This window comes from Lemur catta, unplaced genomic scaffold (genome assembly GCF_020740605.2).
Source record: "Lemur catta isolate mLemCat1 unplaced genomic scaffold, mLemCat1.pri scaffold_65_ctg1, whole genome shotgun sequence".
Classification (NCBI taxonomy): domain Eukaryota; kingdom Metazoa; phylum Chordata; class Mammalia; order Primates; family Lemuridae; genus Lemur; species Lemur catta.
The window spans coordinates 993,196-1,012,311 of NW_025423864.1; the positions used below are offsets into that span (position 1 = coordinate 993,196).

The 19,116-nt window shown below is 42.8% G+C and overlaps 1 long non-coding RNA gene across 1 annotated transcript; it reads left to right on the plus strand.

The window, feature by feature from the left end:
* Positions 1–185: 185 nt before the first annotated feature.
* On the plus strand, positions 186–17,252 carry LOC123629972. Its single transcript, XR_006732478.1, has 9 exons — positions 186–990; positions 2,785–2,864; positions 7,642–7,779; positions 8,681–8,845; positions 11,990–12,074; positions 14,558–14,684; positions 14,772–14,830; positions 16,726–16,900; positions 17,213–17,252. It is a non-coding gene; the product is annotated as an uncharacterized LOC123629972 (long non-coding RNA).
* Positions 17,253–19,116: the final 1,864 nt, after the last annotated feature.

Below are 19,116 nucleotides of genomic sequence, written 5' to 3' on the forward strand. Positions count from 1 at the left end.
TAACTTAGGTGAGGTCAACTGTGAAATGTTGGCAAGCCAAGATCAAACTCAGATCTGTAGAATTCTATAGCCCGTGTTAACCATTTTTGTTGTGTATCTTCAATTAACCTGGGAGCAAATCCCTAAGCAATTACTTGCTGCCAAATGGAAATATTATATTACAGCCGAAGAGTATCTGGCAGCTACCTTAAGTAGAAGCTAGCCCAGTGGCTTCATGTAGCTGAGAACCAGAGTGAACTGCTCACTGTCACTTAACCGTTCACTGATAACACCGAGATTTAAACCAGATCTTCTCCTCCAATCAGATTTTTCTTTCCCTTTTTATCATGTTGGCATGACGGAGGAATTTTCTCATTAAAAACACAACTCACGAGAAAAATGCATTAATTGTGTCATTTTTTTATATACTCTGAATATAGCACTAAGACCTGAGGTTTGCAGTGGAATAGAGAAAGAGAAACACCCTACCAAACTTTTAAACACAAACAGAACCAGTCCTATATAATCCTTGCGTTAGTTCTAACATCATCCTCGCCCTGGGATGTGTTCCCTGAATCTGCCCGGCTGATTCAGCGAGAACTGTGACTGCAGTGGCCTGTGCTCTGGGCTCTGGCCTGAGCTCATCCTTATTTTTCAGCGAGGAGACTTGGGGGTCAGTGGGGCTAAGTGCCTGCTCCACCGTCACTCGTGATGGGCAGGGTGACGGTCACACTGAAGCCCGAGACTTTTCACTCTGTCCCTGGGCTCGCAGTGATGCTGGGAACCATAAATTCAGCAGGACCGTGGAGGGCTCTTTCACTTCCAAATAATTCATTTTAGATTTTCCATTTTGACAGGCCTTTCTGTTTAAAGAAAACAACCTGTTGGTGGCTCCAGCTGCAATGTAGGCGGCTTGTAAAGGCGATGTTAGGAGAAGCTTGAGAGAGAAGAGATGAGGGTCGGGAATCCACTCTTGCCCCTCCTTTCTGGAACTCCCCGGTTTTTAAAGTGGTGAGTTCTTGACCAGTTCCATGGTTAGGATTCAGGGGGTCCGTGAACCATCCTTAATGAAGCTAAATAAAAAATGTTATGTGCTTATTGTCTCTTTCTGAGGACAAGGTCTATAGTTTTTATCACGTTCTTGTCCTGCTTATAAGTTGGAACACACGGATCCAACTTTAGTTACTGTCATGAGGACTCCTTTAAAATCAAATCTCACTGTGGCTTTTTTTTTTTGGTGTAAGAGTATACTTTAATCTTTCTTTCTTTCTTCCTTTCTTCCTTCTTTCTTTCTTTCTCTTCCTTTTCTTTTCTTTTCTTTCTTTTTCTTTCTTTGTTCCTTTCTTTTCTCTCTTTCTCTTTCTTTTTTCCATGGAGGAACTATAAAAATTCAGAAATAGATCTTTTAATCAAACACAGTTACTAAAATCTTCATTTGAGGGGCCCTTCTTACTAAATTGCAAGTGAACAGGGAATTATAGAAGCCATACCATTGGGCTAAGAGCTCGAGCTGAGAGTGACATTCGGTAAATCCCTGTTTGGCAAGTGGCTTATTCATGGCTTATTTTGAACTTATATAGACACAAACCTCCTTTGGTGCAATCCCTCCTTCCTGCCCTTCACTCACAGAATAAATCAACACAGAAAGTAAATAGGAACGATATTAATATAAATTATATTTTACCAACAGGGTAGTTGGTTAAGCCAATTTGACACTGAAAATTTTTTTCAAAAAAAAGTTTCCCTACATGATCCACGACTGTGAGCTGTTTTTCCCTAGACTAACACTGGGAAGTGACAATCTGCCCTGTCACCCCAGTGAGCAAGCAGAGAGGACAGGGGAAGACACATGAATGATTTGCAGGTATATTTGGAGCCCTCATACGTTTATTACTTGTTCAAAAGCATCTGTACTTACAGGAGTCTCTAAAAAATTACCTAAAGGATGCAGCGTCTTTGAATGCCTTTATCAGGCTCATCCAGGGTTTGTTTATTTAAATTTTATTAGATGATTAGAGCCTAGGCATTGTTAACTTGTAGAATTCTGTCTGGGAGAAAAGATAACCTCAAAGGTTATGGTTTACTGCTGTGTAGGGCAGGTTTGTATCTAATCTAACCATCTTATTCTGACATTCCTTTACTGAATTGCCCCTAAGCACCCAGCTCTTCAAATGCTCCTTGAATGAGCCTTCTTATCTTTCTGGATACCTCATTAATGAATGAGTTCAATAAAATCTTAGACATATCTTCATTTTATGTTTGCATGAGGGTCATGTTTTCAACTTTTTGCAAACTGTTATGTTAAACACTTTAGACACTTAGAAGTACTTTAAGTGTTCGATTAGTACTTTAAGTTTGCTCCTGGCTATTTGGGGAGAAACAAATTACTTGATAAAGAAATTACTCTGTGTACGTGGGTTTTAGGTGATTAAGTTCAGGTATCTGAATTATTTTAGTAATTGCAAATATTGACAGATGTGGCTTAAAAAGGTAGTAGAAGAGAAAAAGTTTGCTCAGAGAATTTTTAAAGTAGCATTGTCCTTGGGCAAGAATGAATATTTCTAAAGTTTTACCCAAAGGTATGTGGTTTCATAATTTAAATAAATGTCTCAAAATTGTATTTTGCATGTCTGAAATGAAAGCTCAGAGAATGGGGGAATATTTCTTACAAACACGGACTCTGTCATTGCCCTCAAGGTGCATTCTTGGCTGGATCCCTGTGTATTTCCTCTTTGCTTTGTTGATGTGCTGGGTCGCTGTACTGATGCTGCACACCTGAGCCCAACTTCCTGCATCTGTGCCCAGGTGGACGGTGCCGGCAGAGCAGCCAACTCGAAGCAGAGATGAAGTGCAGCTGCGGGTGCTGGTGTGAGCCCCAGTGAGAGGTAAGCTGTGGACAAAGTTCTGTAAAAATCATATTCTTGGCTGAGCGCAGTGGCTCACAGCTGTAATCCTAGCACTCTGGGAGGTCGAGGTGGGAGGATCACTCGAAGTCAGGAGTTCGAGACCAGCCTGAGCAAGAGCGAGACCCCGTCTCTACTAAAAAAATAGAAGGGAATTATCTGGCCAACTAAAAATATATATAGAAAAAAATTAGCCGGGCATGGTGTCACATGCCTGTAGTCCCAGCTACTCGGGAGGCTGAGGTAGGAGGATCGCTTGAGCCCAGGAGTTGGAGGTTGCTGTGAGCTAGGCTGATGCCACGGCACTGTAGCCCGGGGAACAGAGTGAGACTCTGTCTCAAAAAAATAGATAAATAAAAATTTTTAAAAATAGAAAAAAGAAAAAAAAATAGTCCATTTGCTGTTAGAAATATTGCATCAATTCAATGCTGCCTCTAGAGGGCGCTCTGCATTCAGTTCCCATAGAAAGTTCCTGAAGGCCCCTTTTTCTGAAGGTTTTCATTTTGAATTTTGAGTTTAGGAAGGCGGGGGCTAGAGAATAGGTGGTGTCCATGTGAGTAATAATTATAGCTCATTTGTTTTATTTATTTTAAAACTCTTAATGAAAATTATTTCTTTTATTTTCTTTTTTTAAAATATGGAACACTTCACAAATTCACAATTCATCCTAGTGAGCATGCCAACTCCTGTGTATTCCATGTCTTGTTCCAGTGTTAGTGTCTGTGCTGCTGAAGTGAGCACAATTACTTCTTTTTTAATAAAGTTTTTTGAGTTGCCAATAATGTTGGACATTTATGTAATAGACTTACATCAAACAGCTTAAGTAGAAGTTTTTCAGAAACAGTTCTAATAAATACATCGAGTTACCCCACACATGATAATAACCGATCATGATTTGATTCAGGGTATTTTGCACCACCTCTAGCAAAACTAGTGTGGGGAATCTGACAAAAAGTGGCTTGCACCCTATCAGCCAGATGGAAAGACAGGGAACAGTCCCCCAGAGATCAGACATGACACTGTCATGTGTAAGTCGGTTTTACAAAAAATTGCAATAATTCGTGTTCTCTCTTGTCTTTTGTGATGTTCATAGGGATGTGAAATTGATGAGCCTGGAATTTCTTTTGTGACAGAAATTAGTAAATACTCAGAGAACTGATCAAATATAGGACACTTTCAACATCAAAATATATAATGATGAGAATGTATTGTAACTCATCAAATAGGAATCATTAATTTATATTGATGAAAAAACTTCCAATAAACATAAATGGGTATAAGACAAAGCTTTTCTTTACATTGGAATGCCTTACCAATAAATGTAGAGAGCATTATGGTATTAGAAAATCACTATCTGACAACCATGATTAATAATTCAAATGAGAAATATCAATGGATGTTAAAACTGGTGGCTGAAAATTTGATGAGAGATGGAATATTTACATAATTCCATAGTCCCCCCCAAGTACTTAGAGACAACTAAAGGAAATACTAAGAATAACTTCACGTTGGAGAATCTTGGCAGATACCACCTTGATCAAAGGATCGAGGTTAGAATCCCTTGTAATGGGAAAAATCAAAACTGGACCATATGCATGACAAGACACATAGCTCCCCATCTGTGGTGTCCCTGCCAAAAATGCATAACCTGAAATTAACTACAAGGAAGCGTTTGCCCAAAACAAACTGAGAAACATTCCACAGAATATCAGGCCCATGGTCTTCTGGAGTGTTCTGGACATACAGGCCAAGACTGAGGAACTGCCCCAGATTTCAAGAGAATAAAAACGATGAAAACTAATGTAATGTATGATCCCGGATTGGATTCCTTTTTCTGTGGAGGACATTGACAGGATAATTGGCAGAACCTGAATGGGGTTTGAGTATTAGATGGGAGTACTGTATCAATCAACGTTCACATTCTGATTCTGATGGCAATCTTGTGGCTGTATTGGACAGCATCCTTGTTTGTAGGATATGCATACCAAGTCACCCAGTGATGACTTGCTTTCAAATGGCTGAGGAAAACATATTTTTGTACACTTCTTAGAAATTTTTGGTAAGTTTGAAAGTATTTTAAAAGTGCATGAGAAAGTACTTAAAATACTAAGCTTAAAAAATGAGATCTGATTTGATCCTTGAATTATGCTCAAGGTAGAAATCACTTTATAAAAATGAAATTATTAATAGCATTTCATTATGTATCAGGAAATAAGATTCAGGCCAATAAATCTTTCTTGGGATTTGTGAAATTAGTGCTAACCAAAGCAACTAAGATGATTTAGAGTTTTGTTTTGTTTTGTGTTTCTAAAAGGATGTGGAAGAAGAGCATTTGTGTGAATCAAATTACTTTGATGGTCTGTTCTAGCCCAAGGATTTCAGAAAATGAAGTGAATATTCCTGCCATAATACTTAAAGAAAAAACAAAATATACAAACAAAAACCCCAAACCTTGAAAGGCCTTCACCTTGGCTCCGAGGGCTGGCATTTCACCTCCCTGTGGACTCCTCGTAATCACCACAGGGAATTTGAGGGCAAATTTAGAAACCTTGCTGAAAATATGTTAGCCCCCATGAAGGAGAAATGAGGATTGCTGATACTGTTCTTGTTTAATAAAGAGAGCCCTGGAACAAACGCAAATGCCTCATCAGTGAGCACCGGACTGCCACGATACAGACTCACTGCTATAAAGTCATCTAATCTGTGGAAGGAACAGTTTCTTGCTGAATAAATACACATGTGAAACCGTCACTAAGCTTATAGGCAAAGGCAGTTTAAACCATTGAATAAATATGAAAATGTTTGTCATTTAAAAAATAGATTCTAGAAAAGAATCAAAGGGTACAGATAACAGACATTTCTGGGTGAGTATAAATATTTGATTTTTCTTGGGGATTTGGGCTAGGAGAATTTTCATTCTTGTTTCTTTTATAAATTATTAGAAAGATAAACAATGATACTACTAAGGCTTTTCAAACCAAAATGCTAAAGCAAAAGAAATAAACTGCAGGAGAAGTGCACAAGTTTGTGGGAAGAGGCTGAAAGGTCACACATGGCTTCATTGTAAAGAATTGCATTCAGAGAAAAAAACCAGAACAAATGGACTCGGTATTTGCGGCCTAAACTTTCAGTTGCAAAGAGAGTTACAAGGCATTGTAGATTATTTGCTTATGAAATTACCCTTACAGGGCTACATGGCAAAACTTTAAAATGACTAGATTTTATCATTCATTCAGCAAATAATTATTGAACACCTGTTTTGGGCCACATACTTTTCTTGGTGGTTGGCATATTCTTGTATCAATGAACAAAACAGAAAAAAAAATCCCTGATCTTTTGGAGCTTACATGTCAAAGTTTCCGTTAAAAAAATGACAAAGACTGTAACATTATTCTGCCTCTGAACAAATCTATAGTGAATTTGCAGTCATGTTCTTTAATAAACACATCTTGGAAGATCTAGTGAAAGTCAACTCAAGTATCAGGAAGATTAATTGCCTCTAGATAGAGTTAAAAACTAGTATATCTATTTGGAAAATATCGATAGGTTCAAAGAGAGGGTTAACAAAATCATGGAACATGTTACGGGCACAGCCCCTCCTCTCAAAGGTGACTGCTGTGGCCTGAGTTGTGACCCATGAGAGCATCTACTGTTTTAGGTCATAAAATATACATACAGCTCTGAGGTGTTTAAATATTTTTAATAAAAGTGAAGAATTAGGGAGGGTAATGAGAAAGAGATCGTCTTTAACATGTAAATCTTTTAAAGAGATCTTTTGGAAAGAGTACAGATCCTCTTGGATGGCCAGAGATACAAAGTTGTAAAAAATTAAGAGGCAGTTTAGCGAAATTCTAAAACCAACCAACCAAGCAAACAAAAAACGTGAGAAAACCCAGATGGGGCATGGCGGGCCCAGCTGAGTGCTAAGAGAGGAGACAGATAGTTCAAAGCAAAAAAATACAAAACAGAACAAAATGAGACACAAAAATAGAAGATCGAGAGAAAAATCCAGAGAAAAGGACACCTGAGAGACACCATGGAAACGGGGGTGGCACCAGCTCAGGGAACCAGTGAGGGACGAATGTTGGAGCGAGAAGACGTCCAGGGATGTGCACGTAACACCTGCAGGGGGTGCAGCTTGCAGAGGTGCCTGTAGGGCTGGTTGTGACTGAACCGTGTTTTCATTTAAGAGCAAAAGAAGCCAGGCATGGGCCTGTGAGAAACGAATGTTTCTGTCCTTCTACTTGGAAATGCCATCGTCTGGCAGGAAAACAAGGACTCCAAAGGCCCCGGTTAGAGGAGGGGTCAATGGACTGGGAGAGGCGGCGGCGGCAACTGGCGACTTTGATTAGAGATTTCAACCCATGATTGGGCTTATCACTGAACTGATTTTTTTTTTTTTTTGAGACAGAGTCTCGCTCTGTTGCCCAGGCTAGAGTCAGTGTCATGGCGTCAGCCTCGCTCACAGCAACCTCAAACTCCTGGGCTCAAGCGATCCTCCTGCCTCAGCCTCCCGAGTAGCTGGGACTACAGGCTTGCACCACCATGCCCGGCTCATTTTTTCTCTATATATTTTTAGCTGTCCATATTATTTCCTTCTATTTTTAGTAGAGACGGGGTCTCGCTCTTGCTCAGGCTGGTCTTGAACTCCTGACCTCGAGCGATCCTCCCGCCTCGGCCTCCCAGAGTGCCGGGATCACAGGCGTGAGCCACCGCGTCCATTGTGAACTGATTTTTATCTCCCCAACCCCCCACTCAGCTGGAACTGACGGTGTGTGACCAACTGCAGCAGCCAGGGAACAATGGCTCCGAGGAGAGAGAGTCACAACGTCCAGCGGTGAGTGTCCTTTGGTTTCCTCAGGGAACACGGGAGGCCAAGGACACTTAGCTTTGCCAGGTGACGTGAGAGCTGGTCACTGTCAGGGGACCCACCCGAGCGTCCCGCGCAGGCTGCCGTGTTGGGGGAGGGTTGGGACCTGGCCAAGCCCAGAGGGCCCTCGTGGGGGGGGCACATGCTGGGCAAGGGCGAACCTGTGTATAGGCTGGGGGCGACCTGGGAACAGTGTCCCTCTCCAAAAGCCACCGTCACAGGCCGGGCCGTCACCCGGCAACACCGGGATGGCATCTGGCACTTCGTTCGCTTGTCCGTCGGGGCGTCGTGAGCACTGTCGCTGGCGTCCTTTACCGCCCCGAATGGACTCAGTGTGCTGCCGGCGGTCCCTCTGGCTCTTGTTCTCACCCGGGTAGGTGACACCAGCCGCACCCGGGACTGCTGAGCGCCGGGTTCACCAGAACAACTAAAGAAGGGTTGTTTTTACAAAGAAGACCCTACAAAAATTGCAAATTCCCTTTTGCATAGTCTCACATTAAGAAGAGGTCACCGGTTGGCCACGGTTTCTCAAAAACCGCGGGGGGCCCGCGGCCGTCTTTATTTAGACCCGATTTCTCAAATCTGTCCCTCGGTGGCACTTGCGAGGCTGCGGGGTTTTCCGCGCCTCTTAGCACCGCTTCTCATGTTGACACAGAGGTTTGGCCGTGGGCAGCTGTCACTGCCAGGCTGCGGGGTCATAAAGAGACCCCCGAGCACACACGGCCCGGCCACCAACGAGCTGCCGTCTGTTCCTATGGTAGAACGATCGGGTTCAGAGAGAACCGCGGCGACACTCCCTGCCGAAGCCATTGATCGCTGATCAGAGAGTCCCTGCCGGCAGTCAGGCACCTTGGCTGGCCTTTCCTCAACAGACATTTTTGTTTGTTTATTTTTATGTAAACTGCCTCAGAGAAACTTTTGTTTGCAGATTCCTGGAACTCCAGCCCAGCCGGCCATCCGAGTCCTCCGTCCGCTCACCGAGCTGTGCTGGCAACTAACCTGTCACGGTGGGACTGAGCCCGAGGGAGGTGCCACAAAGTGAAACTGGCTCCTGGATCTGCCGGGTGAGAGTGAAAGTAAAGGTCACTTTTTGGTAAGCCGCTCTGAGTCTCAGTAAAAGCGGAACCCGGTGCGGGGGAAGAGGGTGGGACTTGAAGGTCAGGGGGGAAATTTGGTGGCTATGGTGACTCCGGGTGGCTTGTGGATGGACTCCACGCTGTGTCACCGGACGCTTCGATGAGTCTGGATGGGGAGGGGCAAGAAAGCAGGTTCTGAGGTGTGAGAAAAGTTCAGGAAGCTTGATGATCAGACGTGCCATGAGAGGGCACAGCAGGGTGGCCGTGCCCAGGCTTTAGTTAGTGCCTGGAGGGACCCAGCAGGGCTGGCCACGAAACCACAGGCGCTCCATGCAGGACGGCCGGGCTCCTGCGGCTCGCGGTGGAACATCTGGTTACGGGGCATCGTTTTGTGTCTCATGTGTTTAAAATTAGTTTCTAAGAATTATGTTGTGTGCCTTAAAGTCAAACAAACTCCCCAAAATAAAAGACAATAGTTATTCTTTTTTTTTTTTTGACAGAGTCTCACTCTATTGACCGGGCTAGAGGGCCGCGGCATCAGCCTCACTCACAGCAACCTCAAACTACTGGGCTCAAGTGATCCTCCTGCCTCAGCCTCCCGAGTAGTTGGGACTACAGGCATGTGCCACCATGCCCGGCTAATTTTTTTGTATATATTTTAGTTGTTTTGCTAATTTCTTTCTATTTTTAGTAGAGATGGGGTCTCGCTCTTGCTCAGGCTGGTCTCGTACTCCTGACCTCAAGCGATCCTCCTGCCTCAGCCTCCCGAGTAGCTGGGACTACATGCCTACGCCACCATGCCCGGCTCATTTTCTTTTCTATATATATTTAGTTGTCCATATAATTTCTTTGTATTTTTAGTAGAGATGGGGTCTGGCTCTTCCTCAGGCTGGTCTTGAACTCCTGACCTTGAGCAATCCTCCCGCCTCGGCCTCCCAGAGTGCTAGGATTGTAGGCGTGAGCCACCATGCCCGGCCTCTCTGAGGTTTTTATCAAAGACATTTCCATTGAGGTAAAAACCTGGCCAATTTCCAGTCTCCAGACATACAAATCTCATGCTGGGAGACAATACCAATCCTTCCCAGACAAATGATAAATTGGTTCTTGGGAAAGTTCTAATCTGGTCTTTTTTCCAGTGGTATCTCCCAAATACTTCTTAGCACGTGGTTGCAGCTTTAGAAGCAATTGTTGCTTCGAATCCAAGAGCTTATGTAAGCATAAAGTATTAAAAAAAGACAGATATGAAGACGGACTCTAGGGATCTTCTTGGTCCTTGTGTCCCAGCCAGGCCTCAGAGAACGGAAGGTCCACTGCATGAGTGTTGTTTGCATGGAAGAAGTTTTTCCAGAAGGTGCTTTAGAGAGTGTGGCTGAAGGCACAAGTTTTCCCAAAGTCCCTTGTCTTAAATCTCTGTGGATTTATCAATCCAATAAGAGTTCATTTTGTTTAATATATTACATATAAACACATGGTTGAGAAGCTACTTTCTTAGTGTGGAAAGAGAAGAAACTTAATTAAGCTGTTGGACAGAAACCCAGGGTGGCTTTGATGTTCTTGTAAGGCTGGTGGCAGGCACCCTCCCCTCCCCAGTGGAAAAAGAAGAAGCCCACCAGACCCGCCAGGAACGATGCCTGCCACCAGCCTTACTCAGGGATGCCTGTCTTTATGAGAAAGCGGCAGACAGCGTTAACTTCCCTGCAAGGTGGACAGTAACTGTGTCCATGGTCCTTTATTCTGCATTTCCAGAATAGCTTACTTTAGGGCAGGTAAGAAGGGGGTTAAAAATAAAGAGGCCAAAAGAATTGTAAAAATGCTGATGATATCACAAAAGAGATCATTTTAGTTTTCGCTCACCGCTTGTGTAGTCCAACGAAAACATCTGCCTGTCACCCCATAAACGTCCCTGCACTTCTCTTCCCTTTATGAGCAAAATAATGGAGCTTTACGGGACTTTTAATAGCCAGCAGCTGTCTGGCTGCTCAACGCTGCATCTGGGAGGCAGCGTGCTGTTCACACGGAGGGAAAAAAGACAAAACTATTGTTGGTTTTCTTAAAGGACGCCAGTGGTTTACATAAAGACATTTGAATGGTTTGAATAGGAGGAAAGACACAGGAGTTCCTTATGTGCCTGTGAGAACCGGTATATTGTTAGCAGAAGGCAAGGAGGGAGTGATGTCATTCCCCTGTGTTTAAGAGCAGGTGACCGACTGCCATTAGGAGTGAGTTTCATGCCAGGTGACACGGGCACTTCATGAGAACCTGGGTTCATCCTACTCTTCTGAGATGAGCTCTACTTCAGGCTAAAATGAATCATAATAGTTTTCCTTCTCACGCCTGTAATCCCAGCACTCTGGGAGGCCAAGGTGGGAGGATCGCTGAAGGTCAGGAGTTCGAGACCAGCCTGAGCAAGAGCGAGACCCCATCTCTACTAAAAACAGAAAGAAATTACATGGACAACTAAAAATATATATAGAAAAAATTAGCTGGGCATGGTGGCGCATGCCTGTAGTCCCATCTACTTGGGAGGCTGAGGCAGGAGGATCACTTGAGCCCAGGAGTTTGAGGTTGCTGTGAGCTAGGCTGACGAAACGGCACTCACCCTAGCCTGGGCAACAGAGTGAGACTCTGTCTCAAAAAAAAAAAAAAAAAAAAAGTTTTTTTTGCAAGGTTATAATTGTAATTTTCTGCATGCACAATCATTTTTTTTTTAAAATATACTTCTTAAAAGAATTGTTTGGACAGAGAAACATCTGCTTTTGAGAAATTAAAGTGAAGAACTAGCATCATTATAAGAGTACTTCAAACAAACAAAAAAAAGGATGACCCCAGGATCGTAACAGGTGGAATGGGGCTGCCTTTAAAATGATATGCTTCCAGGCTATGTGAAAGTGAAACAAAAACTACAAAATACTGTGTTTACGCTGATAATCCCCCACGCTGAGAATCAAAGTTGTTTCCTCCACTCCTTGACTTTTCTTATGAAACCTTGCTTGGGATGACAACCATAATATCAATATATTAATATAATGTGTCAGGAGATGGCAAGTGTTACCCTTGCCGAATCTACAGTATTGCAATTATTGTAAAAAGGTGACTCAGGTGCTCGCCACTCTGCTCCTGCCGTTTCCTCTCATCTCCCTGCTCTCTGCCTTCTCCCCCAGGTCCCCTGAGACCAAGACGCAACGGCAGCTCATCCCTCAGCCCCGCATCCTTCCTTCCGAGCCCCGGATCACGCAGACCTTACAGGTAACTTGAAAGGCATCTTCTGGGCATTTTAGATTACTATCAAAGGCCCCAACTCTCTCTCTCTCCCTTAGAAATACGGGTTTTTGACCACTAGAGAAAAAAGTATGTTACCTACTAAATTCTGTACAATCTTCATCGTTAGTAGATACAGAGAATCGGAACGTTAATAAGCATCGCCGGGAAGAGGGGCTGTAAGGTGGGACGCAGGAGCCCGTACAAGTCCCTACGATCCTCCGCACGGAGGGAAATGGCCGTGGGAGTCCGAGCTTGGGGCGAGGTGACCCCGGCCCCTGGGGAAGCAGGGGTCTCTCCCCGCCCCTCCCTCCCTCCTCTCCCTTTCTTCCTCCTTCCCTTCCTTTTTCTCTTTCTTTCTTTTCTTCTCCCTTTCATTCTTTCTTTTTTGAACTATAACATGTAGTCAAACATGTTTTTCTGCTACCAAAGGAGCATGGGGCATCTTCTGTCCTAGAAATTGTTCAACATCATCTATTTTCTATGTTTCCATGATGCTGATGGTATCCTGGAAGTTTTTGATAGAATCAGTTAGTCCTCAGACTGTTCCTGTGAGGCAAATTTGAGTTTTACTGAAGTTTTATAAAAATGTCCACGAGATGGGTCGAGGCCTGTTGCAGACCCACGACGCCCAGGGCTGCCTCGCCGTGTGCTGGCTCTTCCCTCGGGGTGGAGGGAACCGCGTTGAGCCGGCGAGACCCCAAACACACCGCGCAGAGTCGTGAAGAGCGGCACACGGAGAAATGCTGAGTCGTACACAATTAAAGGCTAAAATGCTTGTTAAAATACTGAATGGAACCGGCTGAGGGGAAAGGGAGAAATCAATATGTCTGTATTTATCCAAGCCCTATTCTTCCACATTGCCAGTCGGTTTCAGACACCATTGCTACGCTAGCCTGTTAGCGACCCCATCCCCAAATCGTAATGGCCTCCCTCGTCCAACCATGATTTTCATATCGGAAATATGCGTGGGTCTCTTTTAATGAAACGATTCTCACAGAGAACCCGAACAGATGCCCCAGACACACAGGGTCTGGGAGTCCTAGTTTAAGAAACATTGATGTGTTAATAGAAACCTAATTATTACTTCTTTACATTATCTTTCGCCCAAAAGATGTTGCACGACAGAAGTTCTGTCTTTCTAAACAGAGACGCTGGCCTGTGGACGGCACTCCCGGCCGCTCAGTCCTCACTCGGGATGCCCACCGGACGTCCTTCTTCTGTGCCGCAGGCCCGGGGCAGAGGCCGAGGCGGACGGGTCACTGGTCACTGGTCTTTTTTTTTGAGACAGAGTCTCGCTTTGTCACCTGGGCTAGAGTGCCGTGGCGTCAGCCTCGCTCACAGCAACCTCAGACTCCTGGGCTCAAGCGATCCTCCTCCCTCAGCCTCCCAAGTAGCTGGGACTACAGGCATGCGCCACCATGCCCGGCTAATTTTTCTATATATATTTGTAGCTGTCTATATAATTTCTTTCTATTTTTAGTAGAGACGGGGTCTCGCTCTTGCTCAGGCTGGTCTCGAACTCCTGACCTTGAGCGATCCTCCTGCCTCAGCCTCCCAGAGTGCTGGGATGACAGGCGTGAGCCACCATGCCCGGCCTCGGTCACTGGTCTTGATGCCAGCACTCGACTCTCCTGCCACCACACCTCTGTGCACACTCTGCCTTCAGTCTGGAATACTCTCCCCTTCTCTTATTCCATCTTTCTCCTCATTTTCCCTTTGCCAGAAATTGGGTCCAACAGCTTCTTCTTGCACCCTGTCCTAACCTCTAGCAATCTACTTTCCTCAGATTTCCCAGGGCAGTTTGTCTGTGTCTCCTTATGCGGCAAAACATCCCACTGTATATTGTACTTAGCTGTGTGCATGGCCTTGCGCTTCTATACTGCAAACAGCTAGAGCGTAGGATCCGCATCTGATTCTTCTCCTGCAAGCACGTAGCAGGGTATCGTGCACATAAAAGGTGCCAAATAAGAAATCAAAGACATAATTCTGGGGCCCAACAAGTAGAGTGAAGCTTGAGCAAAACCTTGAAAGACTGGAAGAATGTGGAAAGCGGCTGAGGAAGGAATTTTTTCATAAGGAACTTAGTCAACTTCTTGCTATATATCTGAGCTAAGGATTAAACAAATCAGGAGGAAAGATACAGCTACTTCTTCACCTTATTCCTAAAACAGAGTTGTTTCCTAGGAGAAAATTTGTGCCATTAAAGAGAAATCAAACTAAGTATCAAGGTTTGTCAATGGAAATTTGCCAAATACTTTATAAATCAAATAACCTTCATTATCTACCATGATTCTTGTCCCTCACTGTCACCTCATCTGTTTCTGTCTTTTCTGCAAGGCTCCACCTGATAGGTGCTCATCCACTCTTAATAAACTCACCATCTTTGTCAGAAAACAGAGGAGCTCTCATTAGAATATCACTATGAGAGGCTTATAACTTCTAAACAAAGTGTTGTTATTACCTTTCAGAGTCTTCATACGGAGTGGTGAACACCACCAGTTTCTCATCTTTGTTCATGAGCTGTCCGCACGGAATCTAAAAGAAAAAAAATTGAAGGACGTGAGGCTCAGACGTGTCTCAAATGAAGTTTACTATGTCAGTCACTGAAAGAAAAATCACCTGTTAAATTAATGCATTTTTTTCATCAAAAGCCATGTTTTTATTCTCATGTCTTGTTTTCAGCCCAGCCAGATGCGAGAAGACAGACCACAAGCTTACCTTCTGCCGGGTCCTAATCAAAGGTAAAACACTGGGTGTAAACACAGGCTCGGGGCTTTCAGTTAAGGAAGATGCTCATGACAGGTAGAAATTGTCCAGGAGCAAATGAGAGAAAGCCAGACATTCCAACACAGAGAGTGGAAAAGTTGTCCAAGTTGTCAGATGGATGTGTTTGTAGTTTAATTAACCGCAGGACAGAAATGAGTTCTCCAGAAATGACCCAGGACACCAACAGCCTTCTTCGTGGAAGGGTGTCCACACCAGCTTTTTCTCCAGTAGGAATGAATGATTATTTTCATGATTTTCGGAATAACAAGGGCTCTGGTGATGCGATCATTATAAGAGGAGGAGGAAAAAGTGTGCTTAAGACACAGAATTTTTTCATTTCCCATTTTCTCTATTTGATATAATTTGCAACCTAAGCACTGAACTGTGGACAAACATTACCAAGACAGCACAGCACCTCATGGGACTTCCAGTAGAATCTTGAGGTTGAAGAATTTGAAGATTTGTGTAGGTTTTAAAAGCCAATTCATGCAGGCAATTAACACATTTTAAATGCATCTAGAAACCACTCATTGCTGTGATCCCATTAGAAAATTTAGGGAGTTAGGTTTATGGGAAACATGAAGCCGGCTTGTCTGAGTTTTATGTTTCTGTTTAATTGTAACAGCATCCAAAAAAAAAAGAAAGAAAGAAAGAAAGAAAGAAAGAAAGAAAGAAAGAAAGAAGAAAACAACATTTGTTAAAATACTCCAGGAAGGATTCATTTCAGCTATTGGCAAGCTGTCTGTATATAGTGTGGGAGGGTGGCTTTTTTTGCTTTGTTTTCAGCTTGTGACAGCTGTTTGAAAGTCATCTGTTACCACCATGGTCGCCAGTTACGAGATGAAAGCCAGTGTCTGTCAGGACTGTTGTAGGAGGTGGACCACCAACTAGAACAGCTATCTTTTATTAATAACTATGCAGGATTGCAAGACCGCCCGCCCCTTACGTGGCACTCGGGAGGTGGTACACAATTTCACAAATTCATTGAACAGGAAGGCAAGTGACATGCTGCCTGACAGAGTGACTTCTATTTCTGAAAGATGAAGTTTTAAAAATTGAATTAATAAATGAAATGAAATAAACTTGTAGGAAGGGTTTTTAAATGTCCTCAATTGTTTTATTATTCCTAAAATTACTTTTAAAAATGCTAAATTTCCCAGCATATCTGAAAGTATACATGGATCCTAGCGCATCAGGGAATCATAGAACTTAACACTTTAGAGAACACTCCAGGAATCACAACACCATCATTTTACCATAAAGGAGACGTAAGTCCTGAGAGGACAAATGACTGGGCCAATGAACGGCTGAGCTAGGATTAGACACCAAGCCATCTGACTCCTAGTCCATGACTTTCTATGATTGTTCCATAATTAAACATCATACAGACGAAGTTTTAAATTTGAGGTAAAATGCGATCTGTTTTTATACTAATATATTTTAAAGTAATATACAAAACTTTTACATTACAAATACACCTTGTGAAAATATATTTCTTAAGCAGTACCATTGCATTATTTGAACTCTGGTGGTAAACCCTCCAAAAATGCCATGTGGAAAGAGAAATCTCCAGACTTAAAATTTTATAGTTTAAGATTCACAAATAATACCTCCAAGGCACTGGAAACAGACAAGACAGGTACTGCCTCAAAGGTATTAATTATTGTACTGAACATTGTAATTCCTTCCTAAATTGCCTTTTCCTGGGCTGGAATTTTACATTTGTTATTATTTTGTCAGGAAGTAACAGTATCAACTGGTGATAATCGGAAAAGCCAACATCTCAGGCATAATGATAATCTCCAATTGATCTATTTCCACCAGAATTCTTTCCATTTCTACTGACAGAAGTGTTTTTCTAACCAAACAGTGACAAAGGAGACAATTGGACAAAAGATACTCTGCAATCAAAGGGCTTCTCTTTCAAGTGGAAGCAAATAAATAAAATAAAGCCCACCCTGAGGACACAGGCCTTGTCAATATCATTGCCTCATTTCTTTCAGAGGAAATAAACAACAGAAGGCCAGGATTGAGAAAACATTTGGGTGCGTCTCTAACTTTATCTCCACTAATTACGAGTTAGGGTGGCATCAAACCGTAATATAAAGAATTCTGCTGCAGTTTTCTCTCCTAATTTTCCACTGAGCAGAAGCCCAGAATCAGCCTAGATGCGGGGGTGGGGATGGGGGGGGTGGGTCATGCACGTCCTGAACTTTTGCTGACTGGTGTGGAGACCTGGGAACGGGACCCCTGCTTAGACAAACCAGGACACACCGTGGTCTGGACGCCTCATTCTAGTAGCACACGGCAGTTACCTCTGGCTGTGGTTCCTTAATTTCTTTTTTTTTTTTTGACAGAGTCTCGCTTTGTTGCCTGGGCTAGAGTGCCGTGGTGTCAGCCTCGTTCACAGCAACCTTAAACTCCTGGGCTTAAGCAATCCTCCTGCCTCAGCCTCCTGAGGAGCTGGGACTACAGGCATGCGCCACCATGCCTGGCTAATTTTCTCTCTATATATATTTTTAGTTGGCCAGATAATTTCTTTCTATTTTTAGTAGAGCCGGGGTCTCGCTCTTCCTCAGGCTGGTTTTGAACTCCTGACCTTGAGCGATCCTCCCACCTTGGCCTCCCTGAGTGCTAGGATTACAGGTGTGAGCCATCGTAAGTCACTCTTTATACCTAAAATAACCAGTGTGTATGTTCAAGAAGCTTTATCCCGAGATCAGTCATTGTATCTCCAAAAATATTAAAAAAGAAAATAATCAAAAGGACTCCACTTAGGCTAGAAACAGGAACAATGAAGCATATCAGGTGACTATAAGACTAATCTAAACTTACATGTGTGAGGTTAAGATACCATTAAAATATTTTAGATAATTTCTGTGCAAAATTAGCCAAATGTTCAAGGTTTTTGAGAATATGATGATGTCATTAAAAAAAAAGCATATGTTGTAAGTTTTCATTCATTTGTTTCCTCTAGAAAATATCCTTTTATGCCAAAAAGGTACTTAAGGAGTTTGATGGCAGTGTGGAAAAATTGGAGAAGAGGAAAATCAGACACCACGCTCATTTACAGGAAAGGCTCAAGGGCAATTGAGAATGAGGCGATTTTTGGCTACACATTTGGCTAAACCAAAAGAAAGAAATACCCAAAAGAGCCATAGGTTTTTTTTTTTTTTCATTTCATATTTCTTAGAAAGGTGTCAAATCAGGGACTTTTATCACCTATTTCCTTCTAAGAAGTCCTTTTGTTTTATAGCAATAAAGCTTTTTCTCCACCACAGATTCTCTGTAGCTCAATCACATCAGGGCACCCGCATTTCTTCTATATGCACAACTGACATTTGGGCACCGAAACTGGAAAAGTTCTTGAACTAGGAGTCAGGAGACCAAGACTCTGTCTGTCACCAGGGCTATCACTAAATTCGCTTGTCCCTGAATAAGATGTTTATCACCATCTCTGAAATGGGAACAGGTTGGGCATTATCATGGCTAAGAGTCCTTCCCATCCTTACATGCTGTGAAAATTGGTCATTTTAGGATTATTGTAATATCGCTCTTGATGCGTGGGTCTTAGAGGCTCAGTGAAATAAATATTACCAACGAGCTATTGCTACCCTGTGCAGAAGATATTGTTGCCCACAAAATAGTCCCTCATTCTGCAGCAAGACCAACATGTTCTTACTCTGGGTCTGTACTCAGCTCTATTTTGGGAAATGTTCCTTATTGTGAGTTTCTACTGAAGAATTTTATTAAAGTTCCCCAAATTACAAACTAACTTTTTAAAACATGTCTATTAAAAGGATGATCGGATCCACAGTCAAAAGATGTGGATTCCAATCTATTCCAAGCTCTGTCACTTTGAGCTTAAACACTCTGAGCTTCAGTGTCCTCATCTGCAAAGTGAGGATGATACTTCCCTTCTTCAAAGAAAAAATTACAGCGATTTAGACAAGCAGCTGCATTTAAAAGCAACTTCCAGTTCAACTGCACTACAAGATCATTTTTCTAGTGCTGCCTGGCAAATAGCAAGCTCTAAACACAGGTGATGAAACTGAAATCTTGTTTAATCTTCAAAACTCACTGGAAAGCCTGTAGATAAAGTGATTTTTATGGAACATGAATATTTTTAGATACATTATTATTTATGAATGTTGGTTGTTCTGCTGAAAAAAAATCACAAAATGTGGTATTAAGGATGTGCTTGTTTTATGGGAATATGCTTCAGGTGAAACTTGTTTAAAAAAAAAAAGGATCTTTTTCA